The 19,507-nt window shown below is 46.2% G+C and overlaps 1 protein-coding gene across 7 annotated transcripts in view; it reads left to right on the forward strand.

Moving 5' to 3' along the window:
- Positions 1-19,507, forward strand: part of HIVEP3 (HIVEP zinc finger 3) — a 553,422-nt gene that overhangs the window by 361,053 nt on the left and 172,862 nt on the right. For 5 of the 7 annotated variants that reach the window (XR_013171031.1, XM_077150041.1, XM_077150042.1 and 2 more), the window contains one exon: positions 2,812-2,892. The exons of the other annotated variants lie outside the window; for them this stretch is intronic. The gene's annotated coding sequence lies outside the window, so the exon portion shown is untranslated. The remainder of the gene's footprint in view (positions 1-2,811; positions 2,893-19,507) is intronic. 7 annotated transcript variants of the gene reach the window in all.

Below are 19,507 nucleotides of genomic sequence, written 5' to 3' on the forward strand. Positions count from 1 at the left end.
TTCATCCATCAATCCAGCCAACAAATGTTTACTAAGGAGCTTTCATTGCCAGGCCTTGTGCTACATGCAGAGCACATACTACAAATAATGACAATTATAACCAGCCCTTGCTATGAGCCAGGTAGTATTATTTACATGCACTAACTCACTTAACCCTCACCACAACCCCCACAGATTGCTATTATTCTATCCTTTCTTTCTAGATGAAGAAATTGAGGCACATAGGGGAAAAGTAATTTCTCCAAGGTCCCACGATTAACAAATGTCAGAGCCAGGATTTGAATTCAAGCAATCTGGCATCAGAACCTGTACATTTAATGCCCCCACGCTTTCCTGCCTCTCATAGTCCCTGCCCTCATGGAACTTACAGTCTCTCTTTTCCAATAGGTGTGTTAAAGTAACGCCAACAATAATTTAATTCGGTTTTATTTGCTGAGAAGCGAACTGGACAGTGAGAATGAATGATCCTGGATTTGTAAAGTGCTTGACATCCTGAGACCTGAGGGAAGGAGTCAAGGTCACAAACAGGATCTCAGCTCACTTTCTACCATAGCCTTGACTGCTGTGTACCTTTTGGCAAAGCTTGTCACCTCGCTTAGCCTCCATTTCTTTCCTTACAAAATGGATTGCCAGTACCTATTCTAGCTGGCCTCAAGCATTTTTTTTGAAACTAAATGAGGTACCAGTTGTAAAAGAGATTTCAAAATAGAAAAAAAAAAAAAAAAGAAACACTGGACAAAGGTTTCTTATTGAACTGACATGAAAATTTGGTATCAGTTTGATGAATGAATGAATGAATGCTCCTAATAGGCTTAGCTTGCTCCCTGGGCTCCCTTTAGGAGATCTGTGGAACTTTGCAGGGTCCCAACAAGGCTCTTCATCCTTGGCCATGTCCCACACACCTGTCCCTTGAGTTATTTCACATCTAATTTTGTGCAAGCTTCCAAGACTGTCTTAGCAACCATTTATTAATGTCTGTGCTGAGACAGGCCTTGTGCGGGCTGAGCTGTGCGGGGAGACAGAGATGAATTTGGAATGGTTTCTGCCCTCAGGAGCTCACAGGTTAGGAGGAGAAATGGTAATAATACCGATGATAATAAAACAAAAACACTAAACAGCAATAAACTGCACTCACCACGGCAGATACAGTGCTCGGTTTTTACAGAGATTGTTTCATTTAGTCATTTCAGCAGCTGCATGAATTACTGAGACTTTTGCCCCTGTTTTACATATGAGGAACCAAATTCAGACAGGTTGACTTATCCAAATTCATACAACTTTGAAGCGGTGGAGCTGGCTGTGAACCTGAGAGAGAAGATGCAGGTCTAAATAGTTCTATTATAAGAAAGAAGCTGTGGGCCACGGTGGCTCAGAAGGCAGGAATGCTTACCTGCCATGCCAGAAGACCTGGGTTCGATTCCAGGTGCCTGCCCATGTATTAAAGAAAGAAAAAAAGAAAGAAAGAAGCTACTATGCCTCTTGGGGACCAGAAAGAGAAGCAGAGCAGGCTGAGGGTGGTGATGACATTTATGGTGATGGTTGCAATGGGGACGGTGGTGGGGACAGTGGTGGGGATGGTTTAGATGATGATGCCCATTTATCAGGCTTCTGCTTTGTAACAGGTCCTGGCCTGGGTGCTTTCTACAATCTCATTTAATCCTCACAATTAAATTTGCCTTCCAATTTTAATGACCAATGTCAGCATTGTCCCTTTCATTTGGCCCCTGAGAACCCTGAGCTGGAGAAGGGCTGAGTGGCCTGCCTAAGGGCACAAATCCCACGGGAGCTGGGCTTGAGGGTCAGTATGCCTTGCTGCACAGCACCCCCATCTTCCAACTCTATCAGGACCCCTAACCTGTGCGCCATGAGGCTGAGCAGCTCCGAGATGCTCCATAAGTATTTGTTGAATGAATATTGAATAATTGTATCTCCAAGGAATCAAAGCCTCAAGCCCAGGAAACACAAATAACTTGTCTCGAATGAGTGTTTCAATACATGGGGTGGCACTGTTGATTACTAAAATACGTTAATTGAAAAGCATTATTCTGATCATTATAATTTTTGTATCGTGGTTTGTTTATTTTCCAAACAAGAAGATACCAAGTACTACCATAGGTAGCAGTTTTTTTTATTTTTGTTTTTGTTTTACATGGGCAGGCACCAGGAATCGAACCTGGGTCCTCTGGCATGATCGGTAGCAGTTTTGAGAAATATTTTCACCAAAAAAGTGCTCCTTGTGCTGAAAATGGCTAGGAAGCACCATGCCATCCTGCACAGCATGTTTAAAATGCTTTGCCAGTATCTGGTACAAAGGCCTCACTCAGAGGAGGGAGGAAGCCACCCTGGGATTGGAAGCCTGTGGCATCTGTTCTGGGCCTACAGGTAGCTTTCTTAACTAGACCTGAGCTGTTGTTCTCAGTGATTTCATCTAATAGCCTTCCTGTAATGGCTGTTAGATGCATGCGTGAATGAATGACTAATGAAAGAAAGAATAAATGAATGATAACGAACAGTGTTCAGGGAGTCCAGGAGGGGGTGCTTTCCCAAAGGAGTGCTGGAAAGTGAGAGTTTCTCAGGCCAAGAGCAAGAATAGAATGCCTAGGGTTCAACAGGGGCTGGCAACTTCTTGACTTCCAGCTCTGTGAATGGGTTATGAGGCACCTCTTTGGAGAAGGGGTGGTAGCTGGGACTTGGCTGGCAGACTGCCCCCAGCAAGGCTGTCCTCACCATTTTCAGATGCATTTTTCAAACTCAAATGAAAGTTGACAGATGGCAGCGGTATAATATTCTCACGTTCTCTGCTTCCCACAGGCCTCCATCCAACACAGTCCTCCAAGCTCTTAGAAATCTCGGCCACATCTTGGCCATGAGACCGCGGCTGGCTTATAGCAGGTAAAGTCCTTGCATCTGTCTCCCACACCACAGGATAGAGAGCAATTTCTGCACAGCCCAAAGGCCACTGGCCGGTTGCATGGCCAGGAAGTGGGTGGGGATGGCCTCACCTTGGACAGAAGGACGGAGCCCCGCATTGTCCCTACACTTCAGGAAAAAGCCACCCAAACATCCCGAGCCCCACAGCTGGCCTGTCTGCAAGCGGCAGCATACGGGGAGAGAGAGGCCTGGGAGGGAAGCCAGGAAACTGCTTCCGACCCCACCTCTGACTTTACTGCTCAGGAAAATCTCCAGTGTGCACCTTCCTTTCTGGGGCTCTGTTTCCTTGCCTTCAAAGTGAGGGAGTGGGACTCAGTGAACTGAACAGGCCTCAAGCCAAGGTTCCAGGTTTTGGCCGAGGTCATGGGTCTGGGTGGGGAGTGGGGGCAGGGACAGCACTGCAGCCGTCCGCCATGTCCCCCCAACTGGACTCGGTCTCCTGTTCGGTTGCTCCGTGGAGTGCCTGGGCTGGGCTGTGCATGTGCCAAGGGCGTGTATGTGTGCATTCTGGGAAGGCACCAGGTCGAAGTCAAATTCAGGCTCTGACAGTCACCAGTCCCACGCCTGCCCTCTCCTGGGCAGCACCCCAGGTCACTAGAGGCTGCTGAGAACACAGGCAGGACCCACAGTAGAATGTAGTGTGAAGATCAAGCTTGGTAATGAGCAAAGCAGGGTCAGAGACCAGGCTATCCTGATGGTAAGGCCCTGGGTACAGTGGGAGGGAATGCAGGCAGGCCAGGAGCTGCCTAGGAACTGAGGCCCGGTGGGCCAGCAGTAGGCTGTGTGTCAGGCATTCGGAGCTGCCGGGCATGCTGGTAGCTACCCCTACCACCAGGCCATTCTCAGACGTGAAGGCTCAGGCAAGACCCGCTAGGATGGACAACAGAAGTGAGTTTAGCCCACTGTTCCTGACCTGCCTCCAGGCCCCTGCCTGAGTCTGACCAGGCTCAGTGCCTCCTCAGGGACCCGGGAGGCCCGGGGGGAAGGGCCATCCTGCCTCCAGGCAGTTTGAGGGTGGGCCTGAGAGTGTCAGTCCACACCTGCCTCCTCAGCCTGGAGATCTGGGCCAGGGGGCTCCTGAGGCCCATGGCATTTGCTTGATTGGCTCAGCTGCAAAGCCTGCTGGGAGAGTGAGGGTATGGGAGGCTGGGGACTAGGAGGGAGCTAAAAACAGGTAGAACTGGACCTGGAGGGGTTCTCTGTGCTCCTGCCCTGCCCTTCACCAGACCCATCATACCACCTGCTTCCCCTCCATACACACACACACACACACACACACACACACACACACACACACACACATACACACACATGACCTCCAGCCCGGCCAAGGTCCCTGAATGGAGCAATGTTTCACGCCTCCTTTCTTTCACCCATGTTCTTCCTCTGGGCCCTCTCTCTGCCATTCTCTCTGGACCAGTGGACAACCCTGGGCCTTAGGTCTTGGCTTCTAGGTGTTCTTCTCTGGTGAGTGCCCCCTTTCTACTCATCTAGCTGTAGCTGGGTCAATGATGCTTTCTCTGTGTCCCCTGCTACATGGTACTTCTTTCTATCATTGTTTATACCTCCCTGCGTTTAATCATTGGTTTCCAAGTTCTCTCCCCTGCTACAGTGAATGGCTTGAAGGAAAGGACAGGGTCTTGGTCATTTCCAGAGTGAGCTTTAGAAATCCTTGGGAGCTAAATTCTGGGCGGGAAACTTGAGGCAGGACCTGACCATCTGGACATATTTTGTTGTCTGCAGTGCCGTAGTCTCTGTGCTGGTCGCCGAAGCACAGAGATGCATAAAGCATGTCATTGGTCTCGATCAATAATTTCCAGTCTGATGGAAGAGATGGATGGACAAATAGCCACAGTACAGCAAAACCTGTGAGGGGAAGGGGTTCTCTTCTCTTTGGGTTTGGTTGTGGGGATAATTCAGGAAAGATGTAACTTGGTAGGTGCCATTAGAACTGGGCTTTGAGGGATGATTAGAAGTTCACCAGGTTTAGAAGAAGGGCTTTCTTAGGCTGAAGCGTTAGCAAGTTAAAAGGAGGAGTGGCTGGGATATAGTACACAAGAAGAGAAGTGGGTAGAAATGAGGCAAGACTTTGAATACCAGGCCAAAGAATCCTATAAAGTCAGGGGAGAGAGAAGGTCAGCACTGTGCTGAGAGGCGTAGAGGACCTGCCCTCTACTGGAGGTGCTCTCGTTAGAACCGACTGGACCTGCACAGCAGGCCCCTGGCAGAACAGCCCTTGTGAAATGTCTGTGGCCTGGGAGGCTCACAGCTCAGGGACCACGACGGGCCTCCCAGGTTCCCAAGATGCAGAGAATCCATAGCCTCTCTGGGGTCCTGTCCTGCCGGGAGCAGGGCTGCTTTGCCTCCTATCAGACACCGCTTCTTCCTGCCCCCTCCGCCTCTCCTTCTACCCCTGAGGAACAATAGCCCACTTCCCCCCCCCATGGGAGTGACCCTTTCAGAAGTCAGACTTGTTAGTGAGGCCCCCCTCAGCCTTTTCCTCCCCACCAAATAATAACAAGGTGGCTCCTGCCCTTCAGTCATTTTCCATGTGGTGGGAAATTCTTGGCAATTTTATAGTTTTGCAGTTTCCTCTCTTGGCAGAACTCAGAACATTTCCACATCTGTTGTCTCAAGGGGTAGGAGAGAGAGCAGGCGTTGGAGCTGTGAGAACGGGACTCCAAACCTGCCGTCACTCCCGGGAGGAAATGTTTAACCGGTCAACATCTCAGAGTCTTCGTCCATAAAATACCTCCTCCTAGGGTACAGGAGCCCAGATGGAAGGCCTGCCACTGTGTCTGTCCCCTGGAAGCCACTGACACCCCATGTCCCTCCGCCAACTCACGCTCCTCCTATGCAGCGAGCAGTGGCCCAGAAAACACTCGTGGGTTTGTGGCTCAAAGGGTGGCATGAGCAGTTAGTGCATGTGCCCTAACGGGAAGTCAGGGCAATTCACTTGGCTTTTCTTTGAAAACTTCAATTGAACAGAACTCTGCGGACACCCTCTTGATTCCAGGGAACAGGTGGGCACTGGGGGCATGGGCAGGGATGGGATGGTCCCTTCTCCAGAGGGGACATGTAAGCAAAGGACCGGCAATGCAGTGGGTAGCAGCAGAGCAGACCCAGGAGAAGAAGTGCAGGAGAGAGGAAACGATAAATTCTGCAGGGAGCTGTGACTGGGAAAAGCACTGTGGAGGAGAGTACAGGTGAGCTTGCCCCGGGAAGCTCAGGAGGAATTTGTCAGATCAGGAGGCATGCACGAAGAGGAGAGGAAAGCACAGGCATAGTGGTATCAGGGATCCACTATGGGGTCGGGGCAGGGAGGACAGTGGGGTCAGATTATCAGGAGCTGGGATTGATGATTACTTGGCTGGCAGTCTGAAAGAAACATTCAGAAAAGTATTCAAGGAAGCCTAGCACCCAGCCTCCTTGTCAGCTTCGATGTCTCCTGGGGAGGTCTTATCCAGGGCTGGGCCCCACATTTTCAGAGGAACATTGATGAAGTCCGTGATGAGGCCAGATATGCAACCTCTGTTGCCAAGGCAATGGGGGGCTGCTTAGGCTTTTCTTGGTTGGGTTTGAGAGCACTGCAAACTCTGAACTAGTCCTGGAGACATTGTTGCATTTGTGCTAGGGGCCAGGGTAGAGATGAGCAAAACTCAGTGTCTGCCCCACAGTACAGAGAGGAAGGCTGACAATCCCTCAAATGCCTGCACCGCAGGACTACAGATGCCCCACTGGAGGGGGATTCAAAGTGCTATGGGACCATCGAGGAGGGAGCAGCTAACTTAGTGAGAGGCAGGAGCAGAGGGTGCATCATAAGGAATACTGGAACCAGACTAAATGATCAGAATAATTAAAATCACAAAAAATTACTGAGAACTTATTATGTGCCAGGCTCTGTTCTAGGAGCTTTCTGTGTATTTATCACTCCAAGCCTGACAACAACTATATCAGGTAGGGGCTGTCGTCCTCCTTTACAGATGAGGAGAACTGAGGCTCAGGGAGGCTGAGTAACTGGCCTGAGCACACCCAGGTTGGAACACAGGCAGTCTGGCCTCAGAGTCTATGCTCTAATGACCTTGCTAGCCTCTCTGAAAGCACTATATGCATCCACAGGGTCAAGGCCATGAGTGTCTTGCTCTAGCACATAGTAGGCCCTCAGTGAACATTTGTTCAGGAACAAGAATGCACAAATGCATGGGTGAACTGGACCTTGGAAGAGTACAGGTAGAGAATGGGGACAGCTACTCCAGGCAGCGGGAGCAGCGGGAGCAAAGGCCTGGAGTTCAGAGTCTCTGGGATTGCCACCGAGTGTTGCCAGTCTCAGGAACCCCACACCTGGCTTGGAGGGCTACTGGGGGATCAGAGAATGAAGAAACCGAAAGACTGGCCCTCCTCATTCCAAAGTCCTGCTGCGTGCCAACCTTTCCCTGCCAGCCTTCCCCAGCCACCCTGGCCCACGCTACGGAAGGAAGGCTGGCAGTGCCCTTGTTGTCTCCACATCGCCCTTTGTCACCTGCTTTCCTCGGCCCTGTTCCCTCAAAGGCTTTCCATGGTGGGGTCGGATAACAAGATCACAAGCGCCCAGAGGTGTGCAGGGGGTGGACCACCACCCCAAGGGGCTCAGGAAAGACAATTCAAAACTTGCTCCTGCTGGAGCCTTCCAGGAACAGGTTTTCAAAGACCCTTCTTTTCTTCAGGCTCCGTGGGCCGAGGACGGAAAGCTGGGGTTAGGCTTTAGCTCTTTGGCTTCCTAGCGGGGTGCCTTTGGAGGAGTCAGTTCTCTTCTCTGTACCTCCGTTTCCATCTCTACAAAGGAGGAATAAAAATTACAGGATTAAAGGGGGCAAAGTAGGGGAAATTCTAATACGGCACCAGGCTTGATGAAAAGTAGGTTCTCAGCTTCCTGCTTTGCTTCTGGGACCTCAGTTTCCTCCATGAAATGAGGGATGGAAGTATGTCCATCTTTAATAAGCCAGCCTTAGTATTCTAGGATTCAAAGCTACCAATACCACAGGACTAGACATATGTAAATACATTTGTATATATCCATGTCCATTATGTGCCTATAAGTATATGCAATTTAATCATCTTTATAAATTCAATTTGTAGGATCATTTATTGCATTTTCTTCTGATTGCAAAAGTAATACATATTTTATTGAGACAACTTTGGGGGGAAAAAGTCACCTTTGTGATTGGCATGGCTCTGGCTATTTAATGAATTCCTCTCCCATTTTTTTCTATGCATACAACGATTCTTAAAAATATATTTATATTTGGGATTATACTGTGCATTCGATCTTGTAATTCAAGCCGGGCTATTTGGGCTATTTAACCAGGCCCCTGGGTGGGACAGTCCATGCACCTTGGAGGAACTGGAGGCAGCAGCTGCCACAGCTGTTTCGTGCCCTTCTCCCCCACTCCTGCGTGGGCAGCTGGAGGCGTCTGACCTCCGAATATTCTGTGTCTCCGGCGGGTGCGCGTTTCACACTAATTTTAGCTTCGCTTCTCCAGCTGGACCCGCTGGCCTCGGGGTCTGCACATAATGGACTCCTTATGTAGACAGCTGCCAAGAAGCGACCCACCTTAAAATGTTCCTCGTCACCCGCCAGCGCTCTGCTCTCAGAGAACAAGCCGGCTCCCTGTTCCTTCTCCCACCAGGAAGGGGCCGCTGTTGACGTTCATGGCTCAGCAGGCTGGACCTGGCGGGCAGGTGGCCCACCAGACACATGGGCGATTGCTTCCCTGGATGGGGCCGTGTTTTTACAGGCCAGGCTTTGATTTGAGCTGGAACAGCTGAGAGAGACTTCCTGAGAAATTGCTGGGTGGTGGTATTTGCAGCAGGGCTTCAGGGTGGCTGAAATGTCCTCAGGTGTGTGTACAGAGCCTTCTAGGGCCTCACCTTATTAAAAGCTTTACATTTGTCCGTTAGGAACAATGTACAATATCCTTTTTGTCACTGTTATTTTGTTGTTGTTGTTAGAAACGTTGCAGGTCTATAAAATAATCATACATAAAATATAGGATTCCCAGGTATCACGCTATAATTAACACCTTGCATTGGTGTGGCTCATTTGTTACAAGTTATGGAAAGCACAATTCATAATTGCACCATTAACTATAGAGCATGGTTTAACTTAGGGTTCGCTGTTTGTGTTGTGCAGTTCCGTGGACTTTTTTTTTTTAATTTATTCTAGTAACATATATACATCCTAAAATTTCCCCCTTTTAACCACATTCAAATATCTAAGTCATGTTGTTAATTATGTTCACAGTGCTGTGTTACCATCATCACCATCCATTGCCAAAACTTTTCATCATCCCAAATAGAAACTCTGTACATTCTAAGCCTTAATTTTCTGTTCCATATCCCTATCCCATCCCCCAGTATCCTATATTCTGGGTTCTGATTCCATGAGTTGGTTTATTCTAATTATTTCATATCGGTGAGATCATACAATATTTGTCTTTTTGTGTCTGGCTTATTTCACTCAACATGATGTCTTTGTGTTGCGTGTTTCAGAACTTCGTTCCTTTTTATGGCCGAATAATACTCCATTGTGTATATATACTATTGTTTTTGTTTATCCATTCATTGGTTGATGATCACTTGGGTTGCTTCCATAACGCATATGAACTTCCATATGAGCTTCGGGGTCCTTCTTTTTTTATTTTCATGGGCAGGCACCAGGAATCGAACCCGGGTCGCCAACATGGCAGGCGAGAACCCTGCCACCGAGCCACCATCACCCGCCCTCGGTGTCCTTTTATATCTCATTTTGACCTCATGACAGCCATATGTATTAGGTGACAGTATTCCCATTTTACAGTCAAGGGAACTGAGGTTGAGATGGGGAAGTGATTAGCTTGAGGTCATACAGCAAGTTGGTGGCAGGAACTTGAATGTGAACATGGGTCATTCTTTCCCCCTCTCTGTCCAAGTCCAGGTTCTTTCCATTCATTGGGACCATATAGGTAAGGGGCTTCCCAGGTTCTTACTCTTCTGCTGTGTTTCCTTACATTCAGTGTTGTTTTTCCAAAATGGAAATTATTTAATTTTCACCTTAAAAATCGTACATGTTTATTGAAAATCAATAATAACAATTTGACCTACTTCTAAAGCGCAAGTCTAGTCATGGGAGACTCTTGCTTCAAAAGAGTCTCCCTTTTGCCCCTGCATCCTGCTCACTTCCCTTAGCCGTCATCCACCCTGAACAGTCTGCAACCTGCTGACTCACCCCAGTGTGGGAGCTTGCAGTACTTAGATCTCTCTAGTGTGCACTTATATAGAGTTGGAGACATTTCCTTATGATTTGTCTTTTGACTAGAATAGAGCTCCACGAGACAGCAGCAACAGTTGTCACCCAACTCCATGTCCCTAGGGCCTTCACCAGGCCAGTCACCGTGTCAAGCCCAATAACTTTATTGGCCCCCCATCCATTTCCTTCATAAGAAACCTGAGCTTGAGTCCAGGCTCAGAAATAAGCTGAGGCTTGCCCAGCAGCTGAAAGCCCAATAAAGAGGCAGCTGCTTGGCTTGATTCCTGGGAGGGAATTGCAAAGCAGATCAAGAAGCTCTGATATCGGAAAGGCTGAGAGGAGGAAGACAGAGGAGCATACCCAGATGTGCACCAAAGACCCCGCTACCCTTCCCAGGGCAAGTCTTCTCCACCCGCTTTGATCCGTTCCCCAGTGTGATGGAAATCCTGACAGTGGCTCCAGGAACAATCATAGGCATCTCATGCTGCTCTGGGGAAGATTTAAGTTTTCTAGAAATGCTTTTGCCTTAGAGAAGCCCTGGAGCTGGACCCTTGTCAACATCCCCCTACTGGACTCCTCTCTGCATAATCCCTCAGCCTCCAGGGTCTCCGAATCTGTGTGTCATTATCGAAGGGGCAAGGCCTTGGGAGTCCCACGGCCTCAGCTCCATCGGTCCTTCCACTTCTGAGCTAATTGCTCCAGGAGGATGTCTTTCACTCATTTGTTCTTTCATTCATTCATTCTATAGTTAGCAAGTGCTGCATCTTTCTGAGCCTCAGTGTCCTCATCTCTAACATGAGATAGGGGATTAGTGATACCAGCCTTTCAGGGTTGTATTTTATGGGGAAATGCTTTTCAAAAAGTCTAGCCCAGTGGTGGGCACATAGTAAATGCCCATGCTCCTTCATCTGGGGGACTCGCAGACCCCTAAGAGCCTGAGAAATGGCCAAGCTGTTTGGTGAGGGCCAGGAGATGGTCTCTGGGATAGGCACTGGGGCATCTTGAACATGACACCTCAGCCCAGCAGTGGACCACTTCTCTGATTCTCACATTTCCTTGAGGATATAGCCAAGGACAAATATCTAGTTTTCTAATGAAAACCCATAGAAAAGTAGATTCTCTGGTAGGTATATTTTACTTCACAGTCACATTTTCAGGAGGATGTCTTTCATTCATTCATTCATTAATTCATTCATTCATTCTACAACTATTCCCAGCACCATGATCACCTGCTGGTTGTGGCAAGAGATGTACAAACAGGCTGAGCAGGGACCTGCCTTCAAGGAGCCCACAGAACTACAACAGTACATTGTAGTTCTGAGTGAAAAAGCGAGAACTGACATGGGAAAGACACGGTTTTGGGGAAGGGTGAACACTTCCTGAGGGGTTGGTTCCATTGTCAGGATAAAATTCAAGCTGATAAAATTATTAGAATAATAAAAACAGCTAACACGCTTATAGACCATTTACTACACGCCACACAGACTTCTAAGCCATTCACACACTTCTCATCATAAACCTCAGTAAGATCAGTGCCATTTTTATCCCCATTTTACAGACAAGAAAACCGAGGCAAAGGGCTGTCAGATAACTTGCCCAAGTTCATGGCTAGTAAGAGACAGAGCCCAGATAGGAATGCCTGCTCCATGCTTAGCCTTCACCAGACTCCAGAGCTTCCCAGGAGGATCCAATCAGCCTCCTGACCCCAAAGCACTTCCAGTCTAGGTGGAGGGCACCAAGAGGGGTGCAGCAGGTGCCATGAGCCCATGGACGTGGTGGGGGCCGTCACTACGGCCCCCCACTCAGCACTCAAGGCCCTGCTTGCCCTGACTCCCCTTCCTTTCTTGTCTCCTTTCAGATGCACCATCCACCAAGACATCTCAGCCCAGCCACACCTATCCGCTCCCCTCTCCTTGAGCCTGCCATTCTTTCCCAAACCTCCAGGACCTTCTATTCAGCCCCCAGAGCTCAGCTCAAAAGCTATCTTCTTTGTCAAGCCACCAGGGAAAAGCAAGGGCTCCTTTTTCTGACCACCCATCACCCTGACCCTTCCCTCAATTTTGGAGCCCTCTGGCCATTCTCTCTACTCACCTGTCTCTCCACTCCCCTCTAATGAGCTTATGTTCCCAGCACCCAGCACAATCCTACATATGTTATATATCGATAAAAGCGTATTGAATGTGTGAATGAACAAACAACGTGGAATACCTAAGACTCTGAGATCCTAGAGACCAGGGCGGACTGGGTGGTTTGAAGGCTGCCAAGGCATCAGAGACTCTGGAGGGCCGAGCGGTCCAACCAGGAGCATCTGTGACCACGGAATTGGGAGGCAGAGTTGACAGAGCCTCAAGACTAGCGTTGGCTGGGGTGTTGCTTCTGCGGCTTGTGAAAGGTCCCCACCCCAGCGCAAAGTCTAAGAAAGGTCCCATTCAGCTTCTGTTGGCGCTTCCAAGGGAAAGGATGGCGTTTGGATTGGCTGGGCTGGGGACATCTTTTCTAAAATAGCTTCATGCATATTCAGCTGCTCCCTGAAATAGTCAGGTGGCTATTTTAAGCAGCGTCCACTCAGATGCCCACATGTAACGGCAGCTACCTGGGGCATGTGGACCAGTAAGAAGCAAGGGAAGGGATAAAGAAGGACATGGTCCTGAGCTTCTGACGGATTCCTACCACTCCTCCTTGGTGTGTCTTTCCTCTCAGGGACTCTCTTGCATGGAATTGAAAGTCATGGTTACTATGACAACTCGCCGGAGGAGTTTTCCTATTCAGTGATCTCACCCACCCAGAACCCAGAAAGCACAGGTGCACTGGGCAGCTCTAACTTGAGTTGCTACCTCCAAACACACAAGTCAGTTAATCTGCTCCTGAGAGAGTCCCTCAGTGTCCATTTCCTCGTTGTTTACACAGAATCCAAACAGGTTCCAGAAGATTAAAAGTGAAGGACAAGGAAGGCAGGGAGAGGGAGGACCCTACAGCAGGGGGTGAGGTTACCACAGACATTCCTGCAATAAGGGTCAGGAGAGAAGAGCCCTACAAGGAAACATGTATTAATAAGTAGATTCAGGAACCTCAATAGATGCTCTGTGCAATTTGCTGGGGAAATACAGTCCATGAAATGAGCATAAAAATAAATAATTGTAAGTGTATTTAAGCTCCGACTTTGCCCCCCCCCAAAAAAAGATTTAAAATAAGAAGTTGGAAGTGCAATGTAATAAGCACTGCAGTTGAGGTGAGGACACGGGGTTCACAAAGGAAGGAAACAGTCTCTCTAGGGAGGATGGGAGGTGAGATTTGAGCTGAGAGATGTGAGCTTATCTGTGAGGCAAGCCTCTGTTCCAGGCGGCAGGCACAGCACATGCAAATGTACCCAGGTGGGAAACGGCAGGTCCCTTTGGGGAACTCCCAGTTCAGGGTGGCCGGAGCATGGGGGCTGAGAAGGGGATAAAAGTACCAAAGAAGAGGCTGGAGAGAACCCGGGAGCCACGTCTCTGGGGCCCTAGAGGCTGCACTCTATCTGAAGAGCTCTGCAGGGCGGTCACACATTTGGGCAGAGCTCCTCCCTTACCACCAGTCACGTCTGAAGGCTTCCACGTTGCAACTTAGAGCGGTGATTGGAAGGAAACAGAATTATGCTAAAAACTTAACAGTGAGAGGTGTGCCTATAAGAATGAGCTAAAAGTTTGTTCAAGATTCTCAGGAGATGCAACAGAAAAAGCAGCTCAAAGGGGAGGCAGTATATCTGGCTCCCAGCAGCAGCTCCAGGATGGACAGGGACTGATATGAGGGGTCTCAGCCTCAGCCAGCCCAGCTAAATGACAAAAAAAAAAAAAAAGATTCCTGGCCTTTATAGGTATGAATTTATATTCATATTGTTGCCTCCAAAGTCACCCAAAAAAGGTCCTGTTTTGTTCGGGGCACCCTAAGAAGGCAGGAGAGTGTGTTTTATGTTTTTGAAACACACAAAAGGGTTGAAAGAGAGCAACAGATGGACGCTCTGGCTGTCGGGAGGACGCCCATCGGACGAGGCCTGACCTCCTGTCACATGTTACATCCCAGCTGGCTACTTTGAAGGCTTCAGGAGGCACCAGCGAGAATCCTCGTGTCCCGAGGCAGATGCATCCGTCTGTCCACGTTGTCCCCTGTCATTCCTCCATCTGCATGCAACCTCTTTATTCTTCATTTGTCCATTTCTTCATTCATTCATTCAGCTGGAACTAGAGATTGGGAAATTGTTGGCATAGATAACAGTTTCTTCACGAATTTTGGGGGGATCTGTGAAACTGGTAAAATTATAAAGAAACGAGAGTTTGTCCTGTGGATATTTTTGAGGCAATAGCTCAGAGCTTTCAGCAGATACTGAGAGGCGCAGGTGACCCCCCCCAAAAAAGTTAAGAACCATGGAGGGAGATGGGAAATGTTTTATTTTAAAACAAATGATTTCACCTTTTGGAAGACAAATGGGATGAGGGTGTGCGGAGTGAAATTCCCAGTTCTGCACTGAGCTGTCTCAGAGGATGAAACGGCACCGGGCCCATCTCCCCAGCATCACTGCACACCTGGGCTGTGCTTACATGCAGCCGAGCCCGGCCACAAGGGAGAGGACAGGACCCCAACCTAAGACCCTGCTCTGCTTCTCTCTCTTCCCAACCACAGCCTCTCTGGGAGGACCCCTTCCAGTCTGCACTTGGCACAGACACACCTGGAGGCCCTTCTATGTAGGTGGATTAGAAAGCTCGAAGAAAAATGAAAAAGAAATGAACATATGGGCTGGAGATGCAGAGGTCTAGGTGTAGGATGAGGCTTTGAAAGAAAGGGGAAACTAAAGTTTATTGAGCAGCGTATTAGTTAGGATTCTCTAGAGAAACAGAATCAACAGGGAACACTCGCAAATATAAAATTTATAAAAGTGTCTCACATGACCGCGGGAACGCAGAGTCCAAAATCCACAGGGCAGATTGCCAAGCCGGCAATTCCGATGGAGGGTCTGGACGAACTCCAACAGGAGAGGCTCCCCGGCAGAAGAAGGAAGAGAGCCTGTCTCTTCTGAATCCTCCTTAAAAGGTTTCCAGTGATTAGACTGAGCATCACTCATTACAGAAGACACTCCCCTTTGGCTGATGACAAATGGAATCAGCTGTGGATGCAACTGACGGAATCATGATTTAATTCTATGAAATGTCCTCATCACAACCGACAGGCCAGCACTTGCCCAACCAAACAGGTACCACCACTTGGCCAAGCTGACACATGAACCTGACCATGACAAGCAGCAACAAAAGTCAAATTATATCAACCCTTGGCTGAAAAGCTTCTGATGTGTCTGAGTAGCAGTGATAGGTCTTATAATTGCCATCATCATCCCAGTAATTGGCCACCAATGTCTTCTCAGGACCCCATTTCCTCTGGCCTCCATATTGTTTCCCAAACTCTGACCTCAGGGCCTTTGCACTGCTGTTTCCTCTGCTGGGAAACATATGTACATTGCTCAGTCCCTCCCTTCCTCCAGGTCTTTACCTATGTATCTCCATCTTAGTGAAGCCTTCTCTAGCCCCTATTAAAATTTACTACATGTGCTACTGCTACCACCCCCATTCTCTCTCTCATTTCCCTGTTTTGCTTCTCTATCTTTCTTTTTTGTCACCATTATTTAATTTTATTATTTAAAACACTATTTTAATTTTTTTCTCGCATTGGAATTCTCCTATCCAGCGTGGTGTTAAGAGTTCCTAGAGAGGTGGCATTTTCCCTTCCATCTTAGTTATTCTGAGGATAGAATCAAAATTCTTCCAGGAATCCAATCTAGAGGTTCTGTGTAGACAACTTGTTTTGTTTATATTTATGCTTTTATGGCTCAACTAACTATTCCCAAATCCTTGACCCACAGAAAATGTGAGATAATAATTGTTTATAGTTTAAGTAAAAAAAAAAATGTACCTTTGAAATTTCCAAATGAGAAATGAAATTTTTATTAAACTTGTGGATTTAAGTACACCTATGTGGGCTTTTTTCCCCCACAAACAAGTTTTTTTTTCCCCCCTTTCTCTACCCCCTGTTAGCCTCTGATCTGCTTTCTCTCCCGGCAAATTTGCTATTTTCTGGTCGTCTCCTTATGTTTTCAAGATTCTTCCATGTTGCAGCACATTTCCAAACTTCATTCTTTCTTGTGGCTGAATAATATTCCATTGTATGTATGTACCACATATTTTTATCCATTCATTTGTTGATGGTCACTTGGGTTGTTTCCACCTTTTGGTTACTGCTAATAATGCTGCTATAAGCATTACTTCACAAGTATCAGTTTGAGACTCTGTTTTCACTTTCTTTGTGTGTATACCTAGAAGTGGAATTGCTGGGTTATATGGTAGTTCTATATTTAACTTTTTGAGGGACTGCCATATTGTTTTCTACTTGCTTTTTTTTTTTCCTTGCATAGGCAGGCATCGGGTCTCCGGCATAGCAGGTGAGAACTCTGCCACTGAGCCACTGTGGCCCACCCTCTGCTTGCTTCTTTTTTTTTTTTTTTTATTAATTAACGGAAAAAAAGAAATTAACCCAACATTTAGAAATCATACCATTCTACATATGCAATCAGTAATTCTTAACATCATCACATAGATGCATGATCATCGTTTCTTAGTACATTTGCATCGGTTTAGAAGAACTAGCAACACAACAGAAAAAGATATAGAATGTTAATATAGAGAAAAAATAAAAGTAATAATAATAGTAAAAAAAACAAACAAACAAACAAACAAAAAACCTATAGCTCAGATGCAGCTTCATTCAGTGTTTTAACATGATTACTTTACAATTAGGTATTATTGTGCTGTCCATTTTTGAGTTTTTGTGTCTAGTCCCGTTGCACAGTCTGTATCCCTTCAGCTCCAATTACCCATTATCTTACCCTGTTTCTAACTCCTGCTGGACTCTGTTACCAATGACATATTCCAAGTTTATTCTCGAATGTCGGTTCACATCAGTGGGACCATACAGTATTTGTCCTTTAGTTTTTGGCTAGACTCACTCAGCATAATGTTCTCTAGGTCCATCCATGTTATTATATGCTTCATAAGTTTATCCTGTCTTAAAGCTGCATAATATTCCATCGAATGTATATACCACAGTTTGTTTAGCCACTCGTGTGTTGATGGACATTTTGGCTGTTTCCATCTCTTTGCAATTGTAAATAACGCTGCTATAAACATTGGTGTACAAATGTCCGTTTGTGTCTTTGCCCTTAAGTCCTTTGAGTAGATACCCAGCAATGGTATTGCTGGGTCGTATGGCAATTCTATATTCAGCTTTTTGAGGAACCGCCAAACTGCCTTCCACAGTGGTTGCACCATTTGATATTCCCACCAACAGTAGTTAAGTGTGCCTCTTTCTCCGCATCCTCTCCAGCACTTGTCATTTTCTGTTTTGTTGATAATGGCCATTCTGGTGGGTGTGAGATGATATCTCATTGTGGTTTTGATTTGCATTTCTCTAATGGTCAGGGACATTGAGCATCTCTTCATGTGCCATTCAGCCATTTGTATTTCCTCTTCTGATAGGTGTCTGTTCAAGTCTTTTTCCCATTTTGTAATTGGGTTGGTTGCCTTTTTGTTGTTGTTGAGTTGAACAATCTCTTTATAAATTCTGGATACTAGACCTTTATCTGATATGTCATTTCCAAATATTGTCTCCCATTGTGTAGGCTGTCTTTCTACTTTCTTGATGAAGTTCTTTGATGCACAAAAGTATTTAATTTTGAGGAGCTCCCATTTATTTATTTCCTTCTTCAGTGCTCTTGCTTTAGGTTTAAGGTCCATAAAACCGCCTCCAATTGAAAGTTTCATAAGATATCTCCCAACATTTTCCTCTAACTGTTTTATGGTCTTAGACCTAATGTTTAGATCTTTGATCCATTTTGAGTTAACTTTCGTATAGGGTGTGAGATATGGGTCTTCTTTCATTCTTTTGCATATGGATATCCAGTTCTCTAGGCACCATTTATTGAAGAGACTGTTCTGTCCCAGGTGAGTTGGCTTGACTGCCTTATCAAAGATCAAATGTTCATAGATGAGAGGGTCTATATCTGAGCACTCTATTCGATTCCATTGGTCGATATATCTATCTTTATGCCAATACCATGCTGTTTTGACCACTGTGGCTTCATAATATGCCTTCAAGTCAGGCAGCGCGAGACCTCCAGCTTCGTTTTTTTTCCTCAAGATGTTTTTAGCAGTTCGGGACACCCTGCCCTTCCAGATAAATTTGCTTATTGGTTTTTCTATTTCTGAAAAATAAGTTGTTGGGATTTTGATTGGTATTGCATTGAATCTGTAAATCAATTTAGGTAAGATTGACATCTTAACTATATTTAGCCTTCCAATCCATGAACATGGTATGCCCTTCCATCTATTTAGGTCTTCTGTGATTTCTTTTAACAGTTTTTTGTAGTTTTCTTTATATAGGTTTTTTGTCTCTTTAGTTAAATTTATTCCTAGGTATTTTATTCTTTTAGTTGCAATTGTAAATGGGATTCGTTTCTTGATTTCCCCCTCAGCTTGTTCATTGCTAGTGTATAGAAATGCTACAGATTTTTGAATGTTGATCTTGTAACCTGACACTTCGCTGTACTCATTTATTAGCTCTAGTAGTTTTGTTGTGGATTTTTCCAGGTTTTCGACATATAGTATCATATCGTCTGCAAACAGTGATAGTTTTACTTATTCCTTTCCAATTTTGATGCCTTGTATTTCTTTTTCTTGTCTAATTGCTCTGGCTAGAACCTCCAACACAATGTTGAATAATAGTGGTGATAGTGGACATCCTTGTCTTGTTCCTGATCTTAGGGGGAATGTTTTCAATTTTTCCCCATTGAGGATGATATTAGCTGTGGGTTTTTCATATATTCCCTCTATAATTTTAAGGAAGTTCCCTTGTATTCCTATCTTTTGAAGTGTTTTCAACAGGAAAGGATGTTGAATCTTGTCAAATGCCTTCTCTGCATCAATTGAGATGATCATGTGATTTTTCTGCTTTGATTTGTTGATATGGTGTATTACATTAATTGATTTTCTTATGTTGAACCATCCTTGCATACCTGGGATGAATCCTACTTGGTCATGATGTATAATTCTTTTAATGTATTGTTGGATACGATTTGCTAGAATTTTATTGAGGATTTTTGCATCTATATTCATTAGAGAGATTGGTCTGTAGTTTTCTTTTTTTTGTAATATCTTTGCCTGGTTTTGGTATGAGGGTGATGTTGGCTTCATAGAATGAATTAGGTAGTTTTCCCTCCACTTCGATTATTTTGAAGAG

This window comes from Tamandua tetradactyla, chromosome 2 (assembly GCF_023851605.1).
Source record: "Tamandua tetradactyla isolate mTamTet1 chromosome 2, mTamTet1.pri, whole genome shotgun sequence".
Taxonomy (NCBI): Eukaryota; Metazoa; Chordata; class Mammalia; order Pilosa; family Myrmecophagidae; genus Tamandua; species Tamandua tetradactyla.